We start from the raw sequence: 25341 nt of genomic DNA, 5'->3' as shown, positions 1-25341 counted from the left end.
ATCCCACAAGCAGGAAATGATGTGTCTGGGGGGTGTGGTCAGTACACATTCTGTGTACAGAACAGCTCCAGGTAGCCATACTGCATTGCATTTTCAGAAAATTACAACAGCTGCAGATTGAAAAGGAAAGGTAATTTTTAATAACATTCAATTACAATATGATTTGTGTTGCAATTGTATACGCTATATTGTTTTTTTCTTTATTTGCTATTTTTTTCCCCAGGAAAGTGGAGTTACCCTTTAACCACTTAAGCCCCGGAGGATTTTCCTGCTAAAAGACCAGGGGGTATTTTGCGATTCGGCACTGTGTGACTTTAACGGACAATTGCGCGGTCGTGCGACGCTGTACGTAAACGAATTTGACGTCCTTTTTTTCCCACAAACAGAGCTTTCTTTTGGTGGTATTTGATCACCTGTGCGATTTTTTGATCACGCGCTATAAACAAAAAAAGAGCGACAATATTGCAAAAATAGCAATATTTTTCACATTTTTTTATATGAAATTCCCCAAAAAAAAAATGTAAAAATCAAAATATTTTAACATTTTCGGCCAATTTGTTTTATCCTACCTATGTTTGGTAAAAAAAAAAAAAAAAAAAAAAAAAAAAAATCGCAAAAAGCGTATTTTTATTGGTTTGCGCAAAAGTTATCGCGTTTACTAACAAAGGGAAAGATTTTTGTCATTTTTGTTGTTTTTTTTTTTTTAACGCGTAATGGCGGCGATGTGCGATTTTTTTTTTGCGGTACTGCGACATTGCGGCGGACAGATCGGACCCTTGACTGACATTTTTGACACTTTTGGGGTTACCAGTGACATTTCTACAGTAATCAGTGCTATACATATGCACTGTTACTGTAAAAATACACTGGTAGTGAAGGGGTTAACTTTATTTGGGAGGGAGGGGCTGTGTGTGTCCCTAGGGGCGTGCTTTCTACTGTGATTGGCTGTGGCTTGAGCTGTAAGGACACTGATCAACGGATCTACATACTAGATCCGAGTGATCAGTGTCTTTACACCGAGGAGAATGACAGGTGGCTTGTTTACACAAGCTGCCTGAGATTCTCCCTCTCCCCCGACGATCATCGGGTCCGCTGGTCACACACGCGGGGGGGTCCGTGACCGCGCGGGAGCGGGAGCGCGCTTCCACGGGCGCGCGCTCGCTCCCCAGACCCTCCCAGGCTAGTGACGTTAATTAACGTCACTCTGCCTGGCAGGGGCTGACCGCCGCAGTAAATCTACTTGCGGCGGTCGGCAAGCGGTTAAAGTAAGGTTTTGCACAAATTAGGAGATAGGTACTATGGTCAGTCTAAGGTTAGGAGTCAGGGCATGTGAGAACACACCCTTTGTTTTATTTGTTTCTGGTCCAAAAAAATAATTGTTAATTGGTATATTGGTTTTAAGAGCAAAGAACCAGATTTTTTAGTACATTTGCTGTAGCATTTGAGTCTGCTTTAAGTTCCTTTTTAATAACGATGACGGTGTTATTATTCTGCATGTAGCCTTCCTATCACAAAAAAGAAAAAATAATGCTCATTTTGATTTACTGGCGATACGTGTCTATTTTGTTTATACAGCTCTATCTGATGGGAGTGCCATAGTAAAGTCGCACTGGGACAAGGGAAATAGTACTCAAAATTTGTTTTCCCAGACTAAATAAAGTCTTTTTTCTGTGTAATTTAATAGGTGTGTGTGTGTGTACAGAATTATAGCTTTCAGGAAACTCTAAAGCCTGACCAAGACCTATAGTAAAGACACAAATAATACAGCCTGGTAGTCATACATCATTAATAAATGTATTTTTAAATGCAAGCAGTGTAAGTATCTGGATTTTCCTTGGTATCAGCTTATTGCCTGTACAGCAGAGCTCAGAGAAATGAAGGGAGAAGCAGCACAAGGAGCCAATCAGGTGTACTGCAGTGGAAGAAGCATGCTGATAGCAGTGGAGAGCAGAGTAGCAAAGTGAGTTCATCATTTTGATACCTCTAATTTTACTGCCCAGTCAAAGAGTAGAGGTGAGGAGGTTTGTGTAAATCTTAGAACTGGATAGACAGAAATACAGGACACATCCTTTGGTAGGTAAACAGTTCCAGCTTTAGTTTATTTCAACTGTGTATTTAGCTGCATACAATTCTGTATTATATAAGCATCTGATATTGTTCTGAACGTATATGAACCTAGTGCATATTATCAGTCTCATCACTATACAGTATTATGAAACAAGAAGCAGAGGCTCATATGTAATAAGTTAATGTGACTGCTATATTTATAGATATTATTGCTAAATAAATAGGCAATAAAACATAAAAAATGTATTAAATAGTTAACATGGTCTTTTATATTACTGTGAACCGCATAGCTCCCAACACTCCCTGATTTTGAAAGATTGTCCCTGATATGGAACAAAGTCCCTCTGTGCTTCTTTCCTCCTTATGTTGGTCTGATCTATATAATTGTATATAAAATGCACTATTTAGCTTTCCAAAAGTGTTGCCCAGTGCTAAACCTTTCATCCAATTTCTAAATTGCTGCATTTGTAAATTTCAAAAGTCAGTATAAAGGAATAGTAGTGGTAAAAAAAAGCACTTGTGGGTTTAACTAATCTTTTTTTTTTTTTTTTTTTGTAAGCTGGGGAAGGGATTTGAGTCCTATGTCTACATACTTTTACTAATAGGTATCCCTCATTCCAGTCTCTAAAATTTGGGAGGTATGTTCTAGGGAAAAAGGGGGCCAATGACCTATGCCCCTCCAGTGCTGCCCAAAGCCCAAAACGGGTATGCAAGCAATGACTTTCTCAAAGTCAGGATTTGTATATTCATTAACATGCCCCCATGTAGTGTCTGGAAACTGTGGGATGCCTATTATTCACTATTAGGAGGAGTCGAAGGTGAAGGTTCAGTGAGCACTGGAGGAATGTAACTTCCACCAAGGAGTATCTGCTAACAGCTTATGCTGCCAGCTATCTGTGGCAAATGGCAGTTTGGTATTTTCCCTCATAGTTTTTCTTTATTATTATCACACAGGATTTATAAAGCGCCAACAGTTTGTGCAGCACTTTACAATGTTAAGGGAAAAAAAAGTACAGTAACAATACAATTCAATACAAGAGGAATCAGAGAACTCTGCTCGTTAGAGCTTACAATCTAGAAGTCACAATAACACACACACATGCATATATTGCTAAAAAAAAAAAAAAATTAAAGGAACACTTTGTAATCAGAATATAGCACCAAGTCCATTACACTCCTGGGATATTGGTCTGGTCAGTTAAGTAGCAAAGGGGGTTGGTAATCAGTTTCAGCTGCTTTGGTGTTAATGAAATTAACAATAGGTGCACTAGATGGGAAACAATGTGACAACCTCCAAAACAGGAATGGTTTTACAGGTGGAGGCCACTGACATTTTTTTTCTCCTACTCATCTTTTCTGACTGTTTTTCACTAGTTTTGCATTTGGCTAGGGTCAGTGTCACTACTGGTAGCATGAGGTGATACCTGGACCCTATAGAGAATGCACAGGCAGTCCAACTCCTCCAGGATGGCACATCTATTCATGCCATTGCCAGAATGTTTGCTGTGTCTCCCAGCACAGTCTCAAGGGCATGGAGGAGATTCCAGGAGACAGGTAGTTACTCTAGGAAAGCTGGACAGGGCCGTAGAAGATCCTTGAACACCTCAGTAGGACCGGTATCTTCTCCTTTGTGCAAGGAGAAACAGGAATAGCACTGCCAGAGTCCTACAAAATGACCTCCAGGAGGCCACTGGTGTGAATGTCTCTGACCAAACAATCAGAAACAGACATCATTAGGGTGGCCTGAGGGTCCGATGTCCTCTAGTGGGCCCTGTGCTCACTGCCTGGCACCATGAAGCTCGATTGGCATTTGCGATTTTTCAGGTCTGCCACTGGCACCCTGTGCTTTTCACAGATGAGAGCAGGTTCATCCTGAGCACATGTGACAGACGTGAAAGGGTCTGGAGAAGCCTTGGAGATGTTATGATGCCTGTAACATCGTTCAGCATGAACAGTTTGGTGGTGGGTCAGTAATGGTCTGTGGAGGCATATCTATAGAGGGACGCACAGACCTCTACAGGCTAGACAATGGCACCCTGACTGCCATTAGGTATTGGGATAAAATCCATGGACCCAATGTCAGACCCTACGTTGGTGCAGTGGGTCAGGGGTTCCTCCTGGTGCACGGCAATGCACTCACGTGGCGAGAGTATGCAGCCAGTTCCTGGAGGATGAAGGAATTGATACCATTGAATGGCCCCCACCCTCGTCTGACCTAAATCCAAAAGAACACCTCAGGGACATTATGTTTCGGTCCATCCCCAAGAACGTGGGGGCCAGTGGCGGCCGGTGTGCTGGGGGCGCAGGGGCGCGCCCCCCCCCCATCCATGGGTCTGGCCCCCTAATCTGCATGTGGGGCGTCGGACTGATGGAGCTCAATGGGATTTTTTTTTATTTGTCACCTGATTAGAGCCAGAGGCTCTAATAGGCTTCAGAAGACGGTGGACCCGGGGCGCAGAGCAATGCGCCCCGAGCCCACCCATTGTGTGACAATAGCGAATGAAAATTCACTATTGTCACACGGATCTGCCTCCTGGCAAATCAAGAAGCCGGTCCGAGACCCGCTCCTGATTGGCTGAAAGGCGAACGCATGCCATTGGCCGAGGAGGAGGCGGAAGGACTCGAGGAGACGTCGGGGGACAGGAGAATCCACGGCTGCAGGTAAGTCTCTCTGCATTGATAAGGGCACGGCACGCTGGTCACTGCATTAAAGGGGGCACAGCACGCTGGTCACTGCATTGAAGGGGGCACGGCACGCTGGTCACTGCATTGATGGGGGGCACGCTGGTCACTGCATTGATGGGGCATGGCACGCTAGTCACTGCATTGATGGGGGGCATGCTGGCCACTGCATTGAATAGGGTCACGCTGTGCTAACTCTGCACTGAATGGGGGCATGCTGTGCTAACTCTGCATTGAATGGGGGCACGCTGTGCTAACTCTGCATTGAATGGGGGAAGGCTTTAGTAACTCTGCATTGAATGGGGGAATGCTGTAGTAACTCTGCATTGAATGGGGGCACGCTGTAGTAACTGCATTGAATGGGGGCACACTATACTTTGATTACTAAAGGCCCCTTTCACACTTTTGTGACCTCAAAGTCATGCAATTTTTTGCCGCGTTTTTTGCCGCAAAGCAATGCCTATTAGATTTTTTCTGTTTGCGCCCCCCCCCAAAAAAAATTTGAGCACCAGCCGCCACTGGTGGGGGCCATACAAACCACTGAGTACCATTTTTAGTTACTACAATGACATTTTAGCAAAATGGCCTAGAAGCTAGCCTGCTGCATCATTTTTTCACTTTGATTTTTTGGGGTGTCTTCTCTTCCCCATTGAGATCGGATGTGTTTTCAAAGTGTTCCTTTTATTTTTTTGAGCATTGTATGTAAGTATATCTATCTTTATTAAGATTATAGATTCCCTTTAAAGGTTTGAGAACTGGGTAGCATTTATAAATTCAATGAAGGTTATTTATCATGAATTGGACCAGCCATAATCTTCAGCAAATGTGCATTGCAATCAATCAGCTTCTCTCTTTCGTTATTAAAGCTTAACTGAACAAGCTGAAGATACAAGCTGATTGGTTGCCATGTACAGCTGCTTTAGGTTCTATCTGCTCCAGTTTTGATCAATTCTGCTGTGTATAATTTCTTAAAGTGTGCTGTGTATAATTTCTTAAAGTGGGGGTGTGTATAATTTCTTAAACTGGGAGTGTGTATAATTTCCTAAAGTGGGGGTGTGTATAATTTCTTAAACTGGGAGTGTGTATAACTTCTTAAAGTGGGAGTGTGTATAACTTCTTAAAGTGGGGGTGTGTATAATTTCTTAAAGTGGGAGTGTGTATAACTTCTTAAAGTGGGGGTGTGTATAATTTCTTAAAGTGGGAGTGTGTATAATTTCTTAAAGTGGGAGTGTGTATAACTTCTTAAAGTGGGGGTGTGTATAATTTCTTAAAGTGGGAGTGTGTATAACTTCTTAAAGTGGGGGTGTGTATAATTTCTTAAACTGGGGGTGTGTATAATTTCTTAAAGTGGGAGTGTGTATAATTACTTAAAGTGGGGGTGTGTATAATTTCTTAAAGTGGGAGTGTGTATAATTACTTAAAGTGGGGGTGTGTGTAATTTCTTAAAGTGAGGGCGTAAACTCCCATGCATGAATTTTACCTAAAGGTAAACCTATAATAAGGCTTACCTACGGGTACTGTAAATACCACCTAAACGTGCAACGGTGATATTTACTGTAGATGCAGCCAGTGATGTCAATGGCGCATGTGCGCTAAAGGAACGGTATACCCTTGCCGTTCCTTCAGAGTCCTTTGAGTCCTGTGCCGTAAACGGCGGCTCCTGTAAACCCATAAGGAAGAAGGAAGACTAGAAAAAGGATGGAAATGCCTTCAGTGTTGACAGGGCGCCACTGGTGGAATACGTTCTAAAGTAAGTTTCACATAATGTGCTAGTATGCAATGCATACTAGCATTATGACATTGCCTTGCTTTTTAATTTTTAAAAAAAGTCTGCGGTTTACTACTGCTTTAACTATCTCTACCCTTTGTGAGAATATGTCAAAGCCCTAAATGGCATGATTTCTTCCATAGTCAGGTGTCGTTTGTAACACTGGATAATGCTTAATTGATTCATTGTATGCATTTAGAGGACATTTCTTGTGCAATTCATGATTTTAATGGTATCATTCAAACTGTGCATTGACCTGAGTATAGGTGAGTTCAGTTTAGCTAGCAAACTGGTTAAAAGCTCTCAATGCAGCTAAATGAAAGTAAGCACTTGTGAATGTCTATAAATGCATGTAAATGTGGCTAAAGCTGCCTAAACGCATACATGTATGCAGGGGAAGTTGGTGTGGGAAGCACAAAGTTTGCTTAAACTTACCAGATAACTTTTTCTACGTTTAGATAACCTCATGTAAGTGCAGCCTAAGAAATGGGCTGTGTATGGCCCCATCGGTGCTGGATAGTGTATGTCCTAAACCTGTGGAAGCACTCTTTACTGACATATAATTTTTATCTTGTACATGTACCAATCCTTACATTTTGGCTGAAGACACACCTTTCCTTGCATGTTTTCTTGCATTTTACATGCATTATCAACAACATTTTCAATTGCTGCTATTTTCATTTATAGACCTAAAAGCACACACAGATGCATCAAGAATATGGAGAATAGGGGGGCTGTAATTAGCCCCCCTTTTCTTTATGGGATGGTGATAGGGGCAAAATTATCAAGTGACCTTTTAATTTATGGGATTTGTGATAGCTCTGTCTCTGAGGTAAGGGTCTAGTGACCTTTTCCTTAAGGGTCAGCTAGCCTCCTCTTCCCGCTCAAAATTGTTCCTTGTATCTGGGAAGATTTAATCAGCACCCCGTCTTCCCGCTCAAATTAAGTTTGTTTCTGGGGAGATTTGGCATGAGCCCCCTGTTTCCCGCTCAAATCTCCCGCCTGGTAGCCAGCCAGTCCTATCCAGTTCTCATATCAGGGCTATTTAAAGCGGAGTTCCACCCAAAAGTGGAACTTCCGCTTTAGGGAGTCCTGACCCCCCGACATGCCACATTTGGCATGTCATTTTTTGGGGGGGGGGGAGCGGGTACCTAGTTTTGACAGGTACCCGCTCCCACTTCCGCTCGGAGCGCCGCGGCGCCCTGAGCGGAAGTTCTCCTCTCCCCCTCCCTCCCTGCAATCTTCTGGGACACGTCAGAGGTCCCAGAAGATTGCCGGCCAATCACGGCGCGCAGCGCGACTCGCGCATGCGCAGTGGGTACCCGGCTGTGAAGCCGCAAACTGTAACAGCCGGGTGCCCACAGCAGTGATGCCGGCGCCGAGGGAGAGGATCGAGGCTTCCGGCGGCCGCATCGCTGGACCGTTGGACAGGTGAGTAAATGGCTGGAACTCCGCTTTAAGAGGGACCCCAGTGACTTGGATTCAGCTGCCTCAGAAACTGAGCTGTGGTGTTCCCTTTCCCCCCCACCCCCTTTTGGTTGTCATGGCCAGTTATTATTTATTGGTAAATGTCGCCTTTCTGTAATGCTTAGGTGGACTAGATGTATTCATCAAGTTGAATTTGAATTTAGTTTGGATAAATTTATTTGAATTTCATGTTGTGTCATTTCAACCTGAGCCGTAGTGGCTAGGTTGCTTCGAGTGTATGTGTAATATGTTGGAAATAAAATCTTTTATTTAGGTTATTGTTATTAAACCAATAATAAAACGGCCGCGGCCTAATTTATTCCAATCCAATGTCGTGGTTGTGTTTGTTTATTATTATATAAGTTTGTTTAGTTAAGCTATTATGGTTTATAAAAACATCTCCTGTCTGCTATCCCATTGAACAACCCACACTAAGGCTTTGCACAGATGTGAACTAGCACCATTTGGGAGAAATATAACATCTCTGATCCCCTTCTGGAGATGCTTGTCTATACTTGTTCTGAATTAGGGATCCAAAGGGTTGAAGCAAGTGGGCACGCCAGCCAGGCAATTAGCATTTTCAGAATGAGATGTTTTATTGCAGCATCAATGTTTCTTTACTCCAGGGAATATGGAAATGCACTGGTACACCATTGCCATTATAGCTGTGGAATGACCAATTCATAGCTTTCTTTGTTACGCAGAGGTCACTGGAGACACAGCTAAGAATGACAGTTGTCTAACCATGTCAAATAAATCGTACTATTTTGATAACACACAAAAGCTAAAATAAGAAAAGCAAAAACTTGTTTTATTGTATCAGAACTGCATAGGGGTATCAAACTCAATTTAACCGCGGGCCGCATCAGCATTATAATCGCCCTCGGAGGGCCGGTTCTATCTGTAGCCCATCACTATCAGAAGTCAAGAGCCCCCACCCTCCCTTACATCCCAGTGCTTCACCTTCATGTGCTGCTGCTGGGATGAAGATGGAGACAGAGCTGGGAAGCAGCAACTGTAGCGTCTGGAAGAGGGCTGGAATCAGCTGCCGAAGTCTGCTAAATGCTGAGAACAGTGGAGGAGGGGGTGCTGAGGCTGCACAGAGAGGTGCAGGATCTGTAGGGAGAGTTGTGTCCTCCTCTCTGCTGCCAAATGCTGAGTTGGGGGGAAGGGGGAGTGGATCTGGCCAAGTTCTGTCCTCTCTGCTGCCATCTGATGAGACAAGGTGGGGGCAGAGGTGAGGGAGATGCAGCAGCTGCAGAAGAGGTGCACGGGCCACATGAAATGGCCTGGAGGGCCAGATTCGGCCCGCGGGCCTTGTGTTTGACACCTGTGGTATACAACATTCTGGAACATTTCTTTTTGGATGTTTGAATAAGCTTACCATACGCCTCGTTTCCACTGAGCGGTACGGTATGGTTCGGTACAGTTCAGTACGGTACACCTTGATCAGGCTTGCGTTTCCACTGCCAACAGTACCTCAACAGTATTGCTCCACCCTGTTGGGACGGTACTAACGTGCTTGGTACCCCAACGAAAGGGTACCAAAAAAGTGGTATGGTACAGTTCGGAATTAGGGTACCATTTACAACTTTTGACAATGAAAGCAGCAAAAATTGCGTACTGTACCGAACCGTACCGTACTATACCACTCAGTGGAAACGAGGCATTAGAGGATCTCTGCATATCTCATTCTTCCAAAGCTGCTGGTGTCCTCCTCAATCCTGTGAACCAGCCAGGTGCTGAAGTCCAGAAGCCCACTCACTTCACGGCCCTTTCCAAATCAAAGAAAACAGGCCATAAACCCATGATGTCTTGGAAAACCAGACTAAACCCAGTCATGGGTGAAACACGTTACTTGGTGGCCTCAGGTGGAAGGACTACAATGTGTTCTGTTTAGCCTGTTCATTAAAGGTAACTTCTTTGGTTTGGAGGGTCCCCATACATGTTACAATCCATACACACTTTGTATAATCAACTTTAGATTTACCAAAACGATGTAACAGAAGGACCTACCAAAATCATCCAATCCAATTGTGTCTGATCAGGCAGGTTCCTGCACTACATAGGTGTTAGTAGAGCTAAAGAAGATTGTACAATAAGATCATAACATATGTAGTGAGCTTTAAACATCTACTAAGATGTTAAAATCAAATCAAAATTCTCCCACTAAGTTCTTAATTGCAATAGAGTGTTTTATGACTACAGTCCTAATGTGGTGGTTATGTGGGCGACTATACAAGCATGATAAATAGTTCCTGCAAGAGTAATTGCATAGGAATAATCTCACAGAGGTACAGACACATTTTTTTTTAAAAAGTGCAACATTGTATAGAACATGTAATTATTTGTCCTGCTCAAGTCAGCGAGGCTGAATAATTATGGAAAGAATATGTAGGGTTATATATTAAAAATTATAGCAGTGCACGCCTTGAAGAGATAACCAAGCTGTGCACAGTGCAGGTGAAAATATTTTGCACTTAAAGTAAGTCAAATAAAAAAAATAGAGGAATTAAAAAAAAAAAAAAAAAAAAAAACACTCTACCCAACACTAGAAATTTTCCCAATACAACGTATATTGGCTACAGCACACAATTCTGAAGAAACTTGTTCTTGTCCTCTAACTTACGATATTTACAGTATATTTTGTTATTATAATAGGGTACACCATAACATAAAACAAATGATTCTTTTTAGCTTTTCAAACAGTTTAAAGTGTAATTAAAATTAAGAACAAAAGCATTTCATTCATTACAGCTTACCATCTTTTGGATGTAGTGGCTGCATTTGTTTTCTTTTCCCTTTCTAGGGTGACAATACTTCTACACAAAAGCAGCATTGTTACCCTCTCCTCTGTGCATATGGGACATTGTTACCCTCTCCTCTGTGCATATGAGACATTGTTACCCTCTCCTCTGTACATATGAGACATTGTTACCCTCTCCCCTGTGCATATGAGACATTGTTACCCTCTCCTCTGTGCATATGAGACATTGTTACCCTCTCCTCTGTGCATATGAGACATTGTTACCCTCTCCTCCTGTGTATATGGGACATTGTTACCCTCTCCTCCTGTGCATATGAGACATTGTTACCCTCTCCTCCTGTGCATATGAGACATTGTTACCCTCTCCTCCTGTGTATATGGGACATTGTTACCCTCTCCTCCTGTGTATATGGGACATTGTTATCCTCTCCTCTGTGCATATGGGACATTGTTACCCTCTCCTCTGTGCATATGAGACATTGTTACCCTCTCCTCTGTGCATATGAGACATTGTTACCCTCTCCTCTGTGCATATGAGACATAGTTACCCTCTCCTCTGTGCATATGAGACATAGTTACCCTCTCCTCTGTGCATATGAGACATTGTTACCCTCTCCTCCTGTGCATATGAGACATTGTTACCCTCTCCTCCTGTGTATATGGGACATTGTTACCCTCTCCTCCTGTGCATATGAGACATTGTTACCCTCTCCTCCTGTGCATATGAGACATTGTTACCCTCTCCTCCTGTGCATATGAGACATTGTTACCCTCTCCTCCTGTGCATATGAGACATTGTTACCCTCTCTTCTGTGCATATGAGACATTGTTACCCTCTCCTCTGTGTATATGAGACATTGTTACCCTCTTCTCTGTGCATACGGGACATTGTTACCCTCTCCTCTGTGCATATGGGACATAGTTACCCTCTCCTCTGTGCATACGGGACATTGTTACCCTCTCCTCTGTGTATACGGGACCTCGTTACCCTCTAATCTGTGCATATGGGACATTGTTACCCTCTACCCTGTGCATATGGGACATTGTTACACTCTCCTCTGTGCATATGAGACATTGTTACCCTCTCCTCTGTGCATATTGGCATAAGCGGCTCTCTAATTAGGCAAATTAGGCGGTCGCCTAAGGCCTCGCACCTACAGGGGCCTTGCGGCCAGTGGCGGAGCGACAACACTTAGAAGGGCGCAGTCAGGGAAATCTCCCAAGTAAAAGATTGCGTTAAATCCTCGGATATAAAAGTTGCAGCAGTGTGCTGCCGTCCCTTTACTGCAGCTGCCAGGTGTCTGTTGTCGGCTAACACTTAACCCCCTTCTCTGCCTGGGGATTGGCCGTCTGATCATGTAATCCTAAAATGTGGAGGAATCGGTGGGCGTGTACCTGCATTAGTAGGAAGTGACAGCCCGATCAGCTCACTCTGCCATCATCGGTTGTTGCTCTGGGAGGAGAGCTCTTCCCTGGCCCAGGAACATAGAGGTAACCAGGCCCCGACTTGTCACTCTGCAGGCTGGTCATAGATTTGTGGTGTCTACTACACAAAGGGGGTGAGTAGCCCTAGGGAAGTTGGAAGAGTCTAAGAATGGTTGGTGGAGGAGAAGGAGAAGAAGGCCCTGGGTGGCTGGGGGAGGAGAGGGTGGCTGGAAGAGAAGGAGAGGGCCCCTGGGTGGCTAGGGGAAAAGGAGAGGGCCCCTGGGTGGCTAGGGGAAAAAGAGAGGGCCCCTGAGTGGCTAGGGGAGGAGGAGAGGGCCCCTGGGTGGCTAGGGGAGGAGGAGAGGGCCCCTGGGTGGCCAGGGGAGAAGGAGATGGCCCCTGGGTGACTGGAGGAGAAGGAGGAGAGGGACCCTGGGTGGCTGGAAGAGGAAAGGGATCCTGGGTGGCTGGAGGAGTAGGAGGAGCTGGCCCCTGGGTGGCTAGAGGAAAATGAGAGGGCCCCTGGGTGGCTAGGGGAAAAGGAGAGGGCCCCTGGGTGGCTAGGGGAAAAGGAGAGGGTGCATTGGTGGTTAGGGGAAAAGAAGAGGGCCAGAAGAGGGCCCCTGGCTGGCTGAGGGAGAAGGAGAGGACCCCTGGGTGGCTGGGGAAGAAGGAGAGGGCCCCTGGGTGGCTGGGGAAGAAGGAGAGGCCCCCCGTGACGCCAGTCAGTTTCCAGGGAAGAGAGTGGAGCTGTGCCCATCCTGCCGGGGCTATGACATTACATAGCATATGGACTCTGTAAATTATTGGTAGTTTTGGTTGGAGTGGTCCTTTAGATGTTTAACTGTGTTGTTTCCCCCCCCAGCTGTGAGGGACTGAGGAATGACAGCCACTATGCTGGGACTTATAGTGCCCTAGAATGTGGAGGACTGAGGAATCCTCAGTCTCTCACAGAGGGCACTACAAGTTCCAGAATAGCAGGCTGCCATGCCTTAGTCCCCACAGAGGGCACTACAAGTCTTAGCATAGTAGGCAGTAGTTTCTCAGTCCCCTACAGAGAGCAGTACAAGTCCAAGCATAGCAGGCTTCCATTCCTCAGGGAGGAATGGCAGTGCACTATACTGAAATTTACAGTGCCCTCTGTGGGGACTCAGGTACGGCAGCCTTCTGCAGTGGGACTTGTTGTGTCCTAGACTCTGGCGGACTGAGGAAGGGAAGTGTAAGGGGGACTCTAGAAACTCTGATGCAAGGGGGAGCTTTGGTGACCACAGCGTTACCTTTTACACCAGAGTCCTCAGCTTTCCCCCTCAAATCAGGGTTCCTATAACTCCTCTTACATCAGAGTCTTCAGAGTACCCTCTTACAGTGTAAGGGGGAAACTCTGGAGACTCTGATGTAAAGGGGGCTCTGTGAAATTTGATTTAAGAGGGGGACTCTAATGTAAAGAGGAATTCTGTGGACTCTGATGTAAGGAGGAGATGCTGGGGAGAATCTGATTTAAAGGAGAACTCTTATGTAAGGGGGGACACTGAACTCTGATGTAAGGAGGGACTAAGGGAATCATGACCTATAGGGAAATGCTGGGGACTGTGATGTAAGAGCAGACACACATATTATATATATATATATATATATATATATATATACACATACATACCCGATGTTTAATGATCTTTGATTAAAGAAGAATTGGTTCGAGAAAATTCTAGAAACTGTGAATTCATAGTACAAAGGTTAAGGCTCTTAATATATGCAATTTATACAGTTAATTTTTATTGCTTGAATTATTTTTCCCCATTATGGGCGTGAGTGGGGCCTCATGTCCAAGTTTTGCCTTAGGCCTCACAGAGCCTAGAGCCGACTCTGCATATTGGACTAGGTTACCCTCTCCTCTGTGCATAGGGGACATTGTTACCCTCTCCTCTGTGCATATGGGACATTGTTACCCTCTCCTTTGTGCATATGGGACATTGTTACTGTGACGGAATCCGGACACCACCGACTGGGTATCTCCGCCAGTAACCTGCTTCCTAAGCTCTGGAACACGGGATCCGTGATTCTGGCTATAGTTACCCCAAGAACTCGACAGTACAAGTTTTGGAGTCAAACCAGAATGAACTATTTATTAACCAACTTTCAGACTTTTATATACACTTTGAGAATACAACATGATTTAATTATACAGATCCACCCACCACATCACACAATGGTTTCTATAACGAGCCCCCAATACACATTACTCTGAGTGTCAATACATCCCTTAGCAGACAACAGGTGAGTTCATTAGCACACTTGATAATAGGTGAATGGAAAGCCACCTCAGACAAAAGCAACATTGTTAGACAGTCAGTCTCCACATTGAACTTCCTGGAATGACCATATTAGGAGTTGTACTTCCTGTGCCTTACAGTGTATAGGAAGAAGATAGATCTCCATATTTCCTGAGAGATATTGGTAATGCATATACTGTCCCATTTGAAGTAGTCCAAACCATATTCTCAGTGTTCACCACTGAATTTTTGTTGGGAGGGGTCTACTGTTAGGGAGAGATCTGACTATGCTTTGCGCTGGAGAGTTAATTGCTGTGGATTGCTGGAGGGTCTGTTTATGTTGACTGCTGGGGGGATCTGCTGTTGCTGCTGGGGGTCTATTGTTGCGGGGGTGGTATTTCGTTGCAGAGGGTCCATTGTTGCTGGGGGGGGTCTATTGTTATGAGGAGGATCTGCTGTTGGTGGGTAGAGGGGTGCCTATTGTCCTGGGGGAGGCTATTGTTGCTGGGAGGGGGGGGGGGCTACTATTGCTGGTGGCAGGGAATCTTTTTTACTGCCTTTCTAGTTATAAATACATTCCATAAAAATGTCTTAGCACCACAAAATGATACTTGGTTCTGTATTCTCTAAAAGGGGTGGTACTGGGAGGTGGGTAGGGGGTGGAAACAATGGTGCTCTTAGGTGGGTAGAAACATGGGGTGAGTCAGAAGGGGGAGTTCCTGCACCTGTCCTCTGAGAAAAAAAAAGTCCTGATAACACTGGGTGGCACAGTGGTGTAGTGGTTAGCACTCTCACCTAGCAGCAAGAGGGTCGATGGTTCGAATCCCAACCACAACACTACCTGCCTGGAGTTTGCATATTCTCCCTGTACCTGCGTGGGTTTCCTCCAGGTACTCCGGTTTCCTCCCACACTCCAAAGACATGCTGGTAGGTTAATTGGATCCTGTATAAAAAAAATTGGCCCTACTGTGTATGTATGCGAGTTAGGGACCTTAGATTGTAAGCTCCTTGAGGGCAGGGACTGATGTGAATGTGCAATGTATATGTAAAGTGCTGCGTAAATTGACAGCGCTATATAAGTACCTGAAATAAATAAATAAAATAAATAACACCACCCATTCACTATTACTGTGCAGTTCTGTAAACCTCCAAACTGTTACCATCCATATCGCCCCTGGGTGACCTTTTTTGTTTTCAGCATTCTAAAAGGAAAACCTTCTTTCATTTTGGCTATATTAAGGGAGGTTTTTTTGTAATGAGTACCATTAGGGAGATTTCCTTTTGCTTCCTGTCCCTTAGCCAAATCAGAAAGGAAGAGGAAATCTCTACAAAGTGAAGGAATCCATAGTTGTAATCAGAACTTAGGTCCCCACTGGAAAATTTACCCTCAATTCCAATTTTGGTCACAATTCAAAACTTGTTTTTTTCTTTCTTTCACCATCGGTGATAAAAGCAAACAGGACAAATAGAGAGGGTAACTCTCCCTAATGGGGGCACAGACAGCAATAAAAACCTGACAGGTGTTCTAATCCCTCTCCACTCTATCCAAAAAAAAAATTGCCTTTAGGTATACAGTGTAGTCACCTCTGTTGATATATTCTGGTCATTGGGAACTCACAGGCCAGTAACTTTTTATAAAAAAAACTTTAAAACTAACCAAATTGCCGGGAAGAAGAATCTGTGACATGCAAAATTGGGGCAGGGGTTCAAATGGGAGTGACAGTAGGACATGAATTCTGCAAAAACCTATAGGTCAGGTAGAAGATGAAAACTCATTTTTTTAGGATGTATAAGGCGTCATGCTTATGGGGGGCTTTATAGGAGAAAAGCAGCTTCAAAAACATGCCTAATCTGCGTTTTTGTAAATGCATTTAGGCGCGTTATGTGCTTGGCTGTTTATTTATTTTTTTTCATTGGCCAGAAAATGTATTCTGGCCACTGAAATTAAAAAAATACTTATATGCTAAATACACTTAGCATTTAGGCACGTTTACCTGCATTTAGGCGGATCAGGTGTTTTTTATGCTCAAAAGTTCCTGAACCTAGTAGGGTTTTTTCTGCCTCAAAACACTTGTAAATGCCTATAGTGTGCATGGGCACATAGGGTAACATGGAGGGGCATTTAGAGGCAGAGAAAAAAAAAGGTCAAAACGCCTGTAAAAGAGTTTTTGAGACCTATGTGAAGTTATCCTTAAGGCTCCATTCACACTTGAGCTGTTTGTAGCTTCTAGCTGGAAGCTCAACAACGCTCAACAAGCAAAAACTCATTTATTTCAATGGCCCTTGTTTACATCCGAGCATCCTGTCATTTGTAGCCAAATGCCTGTTGCTCAAAAAAGTACATGAGCTACTTTTTAGGAAGAATTTAGCAGTTTTGTCCCCATAGACTTCAATGGAAACACCTGAAAAGTGCGACATGAGCTTTTTTTGAGTGTTTTTGCAAGTGTTTTGTCGCACGTTTTCTGCTCAAACAGAAGCTCTCTGCCCCTTTTTCAGCAGCACTCCACACCTTTGACTTGAAAAAAAGTCTGACAAAAGCTGTAAAAACGTGCAATACTGCTCCAAAAAAACGCTAAAAAAAAAAAAACATTTGAAAATGTGAATCTAAAGCAGCATTCACACCTGGGCGAAAGTGCCAAGATTCTGCCCACGATTTCAAAATGCTGTAATAACCAGTTGAAGAGAGACCAGGACTGTTTCTCACATTTGTTGCTAACAGGTTAAAATCAGTATTTTTTGCTAGAAAATTACTTTGAACCCCTAAACATATATATATATATATATATTTTTTTTAGCAGGGACCCGAGATATAATAAATGGCGTTCGTTGCAATATTTTATGTCACAGTGCATTTGCGCAGCAGTCTTTCAAACGCAATTTAAAAAAAAAAAATACACTTCAATGAACTAAAAAAAAAAAAGGCTAAAACAGTAAAAACCTAATTTTCTGTTTAATGTGAAAGATGATGTTACGCCAAGTAAATAGATATGTCATGCTTTAAAATTGTGCACACTCATGGAATGGCAACAATAGTATGGTACATGGTATGGCCTTGCGCTAGAATTATTGCTCTCACTCTAAAAATCGCTGCGATACCTCACATGTGTGGTTTGAACACAATGGTTTGTTTACATTTGTGGGCAGGACTTATGTATGCGTTTCCTTTGGCGCACAAGCACAAAAAATGTGTATATATACACACACATACAGTACATACTTTAACTTATTTATAGTTATTTATTATATTATAATTTATGATTTTGTGTTTCAAACTTTATCATACCCGAGATGTTATAAAGAAAAACGCACAGTAAAAAAAAATCATATGTAAATAGTTGGTTTGGGCTGCTCATTCTTAAGAATTACATGCAAAATAATGGTATCGCTTTCAGCACCTAAAATCAGAAAGAATATAAAAAAGGGGGGCTTCTATAGTACCACTTTACTATGGGATGGCGGAAGGGAGCAGTTTTTTAAAATTTAATATTAATATCAGCCATCTTTTTTATGTCCTATACACTGAGGGATTGACCTTTTGACTCCTAGTTCCCCCTTATCTCCTCTTCCCGCTCAAATTTACCGCCTTTTTTGGTATCCAGGCAGTTCTGGACCGGTATCTGGGGAGTTTTCCTGGTACCTCTATTCTAGGGACGAATGGGGTGCATTCCCGCTTTTTTATCCCGCCTTAGAAGCCCGCCAGAACTTGTTTTTGGGGCTATTTATACAGCAGCCTGAGTACAGGGAGCTCAATCTTTTGGAATCTCTCATCCCAAGCGTTCCCCTCCCTCCCTTTGGTTTGTCGCGGCCACAATTATTACGTGGTTAGGTCACCTCTGCTTTGCAGAGGGGGACGGTGTTTGTAATATAGTTGATGGATGATATTTGTTTATTAAGATTATTTATATATACAACCTGAGTAGTTTATGACTGGGTTGTGGTTTTAATGTATTTATATTTGGTGAGTTATTTATTGTAGTTATAAACCAGTAATAAACGGCCGCTGCCTTTTTTATTTCCAAACCAACTGTCTGATGTGTATTATCAATTTTGAATAGATTGTATTTAAGGTATCACATGCAGCTCACTCCTTCCTGCCATTCCATCATACCGCCAGGGAGGTTAAACCCCTAGCAGGTTATTTGTTTCTGCCTATGTCCTACCACTTAGATTTCTTTGGAGACAAAGGAATTGAGAGCAACTCTCTCAAAAGTCAACAGAATTGTTACATAGTTGGTAAGGCTGATAGAAGACACCAGTCCATCCAGTTTAGCCTGTGTGGGTGTGTATGTGTTTATTTCAATAGTAAATCATATCTCCTTGTATGTTGTGATTGTTAAGGTGCCCAACTAATAGTTTTTTAAAGTATAGATGATCCCTGCTGATACCACTGCTTGTGGGAGAGAATTCCACATCCTTACCGCTCTGACAGTAAAGAACCCTCTACCCTCTATGCTTCTCTTACAATTTTAGTGAATGGCCACATGTCTTTGTAACCTCAGTATGGTAGTGATTTTATATTTATAAATCAGTTGCTGTATCTGCAGGGCTTTAATGAGGAAATTGGCAAGGTCTGCATCCCTTTAGATTTGATTTCTATTTGGGAGTATCTCACCAAAATGGCATTTTTGTTGCAGAGGATGTCAAAAATTTGATTTGGCATCTTAGTGCAGACTTCTGGGAAAATCAGTCACAGGCAGGAAATGACATTTTCAGGGGGCGTTCTATGCACATTCTATATACAGAACAGCTCCAGGTAGCCATATTGCATTACATTTTACAGAAAATGACAGCTCTGCAGATTAAAAAGGAAAGGTCATTTTTAATACCATTTATTTACAATATGACTTGAGTTGCAATTGTATATACTACATTATTATTATTTTTTTTTTAATATCTGCTAATAATTGTCCCATGAAAGTGGAGTTGTCCTTAAAATTCTGCCTACAAACAGCAGGCCACACTTTAATTTCCCTCCTAGAAATCCGTACTCTGCTTTAATTCTATGCCATATAAGCCATCCTTAGGAAAACATCAGTGCTGATAACAAGTTGACAAGCTTTTACAGAGCCCCAGACAGGAGCATGATTATCTCTTAGTGCCTTAGCATAGGCACAGCGTTTGTCCCTGCTTATGCTGCTATCTGATGGATATGTTCTCAGTATAGACGGCCTAGGGAGCTATAAAAAGCTGAAGCAATTATAGTCTAAATACAAGAAGCATTGTATTCTTACTTAAATCTTAGTGTGCTTTGTGTATTTCTTCTAGATCTGTGCAGTCATCACACTCTCCCTATGCGCAGGAGCTTCCTGTAATAAAGACTGGTCACTGCTGCCCTCTCTCCTTGTGCAAGTTGACTGGTCTTGTCTCCACCCTCTCCTGTAGATTTCTAGTGGTGGGTGGAGCCTGCTGGGTCACTCCAACAGCTCTGTACAGTGATGCAAACACTGCTACTTTTATATGGTAGTATCTGGGTTTGCAAAGGCATTTGATGGATTTTAATCCCTTGTGGGTATTGAGGAATATATTTCAATGAAAATGTTATAAAAACATGTTTACATGTCCCAGTTTTAATAGTTCAAGCATTGTATAATATATTCCCTTTGTACGATCCAACCACAGATTCCCTCTCCAATTATTTTACGTCTGTTATGGCCTGTTCACATGAGTAAAAAAATAATACAAAAAATATCGCTTTTAAAGCGATCGTACAATAATCTGATCGTTAGTAAAGAGTTTTTGAGAGCCGATGACAATTTATGCAAAATTATATCAGATTGTATAATTTCGTTTAACCACTTCAGCTCCGGAAGGTTTACCCCCCTTAATGACCAGGCCATTGTGATGCGATACGATACGTTGCGATACGGCACTTTATTACTTTAAATGACAATTGCATGGTCGTGCAATGCTGTACACAAATAAAATTGATGCCCTTTTTTCCCCACAATTAGAGCTTTCTTTTGGTGGTATTTGATCACCTCTGCAGTTTTTATTTTTTGCGCTATAAACAAAAAAATGACTGACAGTTTTGAAATAAAAAAACAATACTCTGTACTTTCTGCTATAAAACATATCCAATAAAAAAAATGTAAAAAATCAAATTTCTTCTTCAATTAAGACTCCATTCACACTAGAGCGACTTGTCAGGCGACTTGGTCAGCCTGACAAGTCGCGGTCCCTCCCGGTCCATTGACCGCTACAGGACCCGTTCTAATAGGAGCGACACAAGTCGCTTCGACTTAGAAAAAAGGGTCCTGTACTACTTCGGGGCGACTTGCATAGAGATTCATTATATGAAGTCCGTGCAAGTCGCGCCAAAGTCACGGTGCACGCGACTTCACAGGTCACCCCCGAAGTAGTACAGAGTCGTGCCGCTGCAGTGTGAATGGGCTCTTAGGCCAATATGTATTTTGCTACATATTTTTGGTAAACAAAATATCCCAATAAGCGTATACTAATTGTTTACTAGAAACTATGGGATATTTTTGCTGATTTTTTTTTTTTTCACTAGTAATGGCAGCGATCAGCAGGACTACAAAATTGTAGCGGACAATAAGTGACAATTTTTTGGGGACCAGTGACACCAATACAGTGACCAGTGCTAAATAATCTACACTGTACCTATGCGAATGACACTGGCTGGGAAGGGGTTAACATCAGGGGCAATCAAAGGGTTCAATGTGTCCCTAGGGAGTACTTTCTAACTGTTGGGGGGGATGCTTGTATTGTAAGAAGACAGAGATCAATGTTCCTGCTTAGCAGAAACACAAGATCTCTGTCTTCTCCTGTCCTGTCACAGAACAGCGATCTGCCTTGTTTACATTGGCAGACCGCCATTCTATCTGCCTGGGGAATGATCCGCAGGTTCTGACAGATATTGGATCCGCCGGACCCGCTGATTGGCTCCTACTGTGTCAGGAATAAATCGGCAGGTCCTGGTGGAGATCGGGTCTGTTGTACCCACTGATTGGACACAGCGGGAGCTGGTCACCGGTGGCATATGTGAGTGCCCCAGACCAGGAAGAGCGAAATCACATATAGGCACGTGATTTTGCGCAGAGAGGCTGCGTTAAATGTGCGTGGGGCAGTCCAGAAGAGGTCAATCAGTACAGTTCTCATCCAAAAATATAATAGAATACCTGACATCACAAATTTTTATTCTGTTGTATGTAGGGTTGCCACCTCATCCCTTTAAACCAAGACACGTAATAATTACACAGGTGCTGCGGCTGATATAATGCACATAAGGCACTAAGTGGGTTTAATTACCACCTTAATCAGCCTCAGAGCCTGTGCAATTAATATATATCCTGGTTTAAAGGGATGAGGTGGCAACCCTAGTCGTATGAGAATTTTTGTAACCGCTTTATTTTTAATGAGATTAGCATTGGAAAAAAAAAAGACGGACGATCATTCGTCCGATAATCTCATCGTGTGTGCCAGGCTTTATTTAGGGTTATCACGTGAAAGTTGGAGCAGAGTAGATCTTGCTGCTTGGACTTTATGATCTGACATCAGCTGCACAGGGCAGATTGATTTTCCATGCTTCAGTGTCAGGCTGCTAAGGCATTTATTCTTTTATAGGCCACCGCCAGAACATTTCACAAATTACTTTTTGTTCCAGCAATATTTGCTCTCAGTGTGGCTTCGTGTTTTCTAAAGCTCAGCAGATGATGTCATACACCTGGCTTCTTTTTTTTTTTTTCTCTGGTCTACACTCAATTAGCCACACACAGCAAAAAAAAAGGTTCCAGTACAAATGCCAATGAACAGTGGTCTGCAGCCATAAATGATCATTTGATAGTACTGCCTGCCACATGCCAGTCGAGGTTAGAATAGCAAATTGCTCATTTCTCCAATGTAGCAATGCAGCACCGAGGATCTGCACCAGAATGCCAAAATGCACAACAACAAAGAATGTTTTCCTTGTAATCGCACTGCATATCAGTCAGTGACCCATGAAATACAACAGAAGTTCAATGGAAAGACAGGGGCATTGTCATCGCTCTACTAGAAACTGATGGAGGAGGCTGAGCTAGATGCCACTTAGGGTACCTGCCATCCAAGATCACTGTTGCTTACCTATCTGTAAAGTACATATAGCCCTCCTACTGACCATTGCCTGCTGAATGAAGAAGGAGCATGTTATGGAAGGCAAGGCATGATCAAAGAAACCTAGACCATAGATCAAAAATAGGAGGATGCAACAATGTGCAGCAATGGCAAAGGTTAGGAGAAAGGTTAAGGACACCTGATAGAAACATAACAATGGCTCACCTTCCTTCAGGATCAGATGGCAGAGACAGGGATGCAGGCAATGTAAATAATCAGGCTGCTTGCTGGTGATCAGAGCTGTGTCTGGCTGTCCTCTGAAGTGCTGGGTGCTGCAGCAGCTGGTGCTTGTCAGGTGCTGGCCTGGATGCCCAGAGAATGACATGTATGCGGTGCAGAGATGTGGACAGGGTATACATGCAATGTTTAGAGCTGATACAGTGTGTGCGGATTGTATTGTCTGGGAAGGAGGCAGCTCCTCCTCCTTGTGCTGCTCAGCTGTCACTGCTGTAGATGCTGCTGGTGCTAGGCTCTGTCCCCTGGTATGTCACATGAGCTTTAGCAGCAGGCAACTCTCCATTGACACTGTCCTACACCTGCAGGAGGGTGCTGACTGAGCCTTCTCATCACAAGTCAGGTGTGCAAGAGGAAACTTCAGCCTTTAATATTTCAGGATGGATTTCAGCTCTATCCTAGGGATCAGGTGACAGCGGCAAGCTTTTTACCAATCAGCGGCAACAGCAGCATGTATATTCTTAGCTATCCACAAGCCATGAATGTCATTACTTTGATGTCACCCTATATAAACACACTACAGTATCAGCAGGTACACAAAAAAAAAAAAAAAAAAAAAATATATATATATATATATATATATATATATATATATATATATATATATATATATATACAGTATATATATATATATATATATATATATATATATATTGTGTGTGTATGTATATATATATATATATATATATTGAAAAAATAGTGTACTTAAAAATACTGCATCATTGATATACAATAAACCCCCCTCCATTGCGGGGGTTACGTTCCGGACCCAGCCGCGAAAAGTGAAAATCCGCGAAATAGAAAAACCCTATTAAAATGCATTGTAGGCATGTTTTTTTTTACCGTCACTGTACGTGTAAAAGCATTTTAAGGTTTTTAAACACACTTTTAAAACAATAGAAACTCATTTAAACACATAAAAGATACTGAGAGACATAGCAAGAGCTATAGAAAACACAAAAATATTTCATTTTTAATGATTTATATAGTAAAATAACATTACAAAAAAAAAACGCGATATACCGGGACCGCAAAAACTGAACCACGATGGAGCCGGGGTTTACTGTACTTAAAAAACAAAAAAAAGTAATACAGTATATGTATGTATTATTATACGGGATTTATATAGGGCCAACGGTTTGCGACGCGCTTTATACAACGTGAGGGAAAAAAGGAAAAGTGAAAACTGTTTTTATTAATATTTATATATAGTTAGTAATGCTGGCCATGCACAGAGTTTCAGCCGATCTGGTCATTTTCAGAAAGATCGTTCGACAGTCGTCCCCAACTTTACCAACGATTTATACCGTGGGCCCGGCTAATGTCAATGGATCTGAAGCGAATTTTTTTACTGTTTCAACCAAAGTGTAAACGTGTATGTTATAATCAAAATGAAAAGAATATTCTGTCTTATATGTTTTTATTGTTATCGAACGATCACTACGAACATGGAAACGATCGTATAAATGAGTTTATTCTATTAGTTAGTGGACAATTCACTTTCGAACAACGGATAATCGTTCAGTTTTCAAATTACTGAAATTCTGTGTGTATATGGACAGCATTAGTCAGGCTGAAAAAAAAAAAAAAAACAAGTCCATTTAGTTCAACCTATAAAAGGGAAAAAGAAAAAAAAAAAAATGCAATCCCATATACACAATCCTATACCCACAGTTGAATCAGAGGAAGGCAAAAAACCCTAGTGTGTGCAGATCCTGTGATAGGAGCCAGGCAGCAGCACTGACAGCTTTGGTGCCCCCCCCCCCTTTGCCTCAGCTTGCGACACCTGGGTGCAGTGCACCATGTGCACCCGCCCGGGATCGGCCCTGTTTAGATTTACCAAATCATATAATATGAGGACAAACCTAAACACTTTCAATTTGTATGCAGCCAGGCAGGTCCTTGGACTACATAGTTAAAGGTAAATCTAAAGCAAATTGGATAAGAAAATTGTATAATGTATGGTCCACTTAAGCCAGAACGGTGTGCATAGACTGACAGATATTTCTCAAAAATGAAATGTTGGAAGATATCTGCCCATTTCAGCAGTGAGATGCTAATGACATGGTTCATGTGGTACTTGGCACCTTTCTTCGGGGCAAAAAAAAAAAAGAATATGGACCATTTTTAAGGAGGCTGTTTAACTTACATAGTTAGTCAAGTTGAAAAAGACACAAGTTCATCTAGTTCAACCAATAAAGGGGGGAAAAAAATTGAAATCCTATATACACAATACAATACACACAGTTGATTCAGAGAAAGGCAAAAAAAAAAAAAAACAGCAAAGCATGATCCGGAGGGGGAAAAAATTCCTTCCCGATCCCCCAAAAGGCAATCAGATATTCCCTGGATCAACTTTACCTATAAATGTTAGTACCCAGTAATATTATGTACATTAAGGTTGGGTTCACACATATGCGATGCAGGAACGAGCGCGGTTCCTGTGTCAATACAAAGTTAATGACACCCCCAGATTGGTTGGCAGATGACAGTGAAATGGTGCAGGAATCAGATCACGTAGGTGTGAACACCCATACAATCTGATTCCA

The 25341-nt window shown here is 42.6% G+C and overlaps 1 protein-coding gene across 1 annotated transcript in view; it reads right to left on the bottom strand.

Moving 5' to 3' along the window:
* Window positions 1–23036, bottom strand: part of KLHL32 (kelch like family member 32) — a 286360-nt gene extending 263324 nt beyond the window's left edge. Inside the window, exon 1 of the mRNA XM_082251577.1 lies at window positions 22724–23036. The gene's annotated coding sequence lies outside the window, so the exon portion shown is untranslated. The remainder of the gene's footprint in view (window positions 1–22723) is intronic.
* Window positions 23037–25341: the final 2305 nt, after the last annotated feature.

This window comes from Pelophylax lessonae (assembly GCF_965119305.1).
Source record: "Pelophylax lessonae genome assembly, chromosome: 3".
In the NCBI taxonomy this organism is placed as follows: Eukaryota; Metazoa; Chordata; class Amphibia; order Anura; family Ranidae; genus Pelophylax; species Pelophylax lessonae.
The sequence above is the reverse complement of the archived record's forward strand: the minus strand, read 5'-3'. Positions and strand labels throughout refer to the sequence as shown.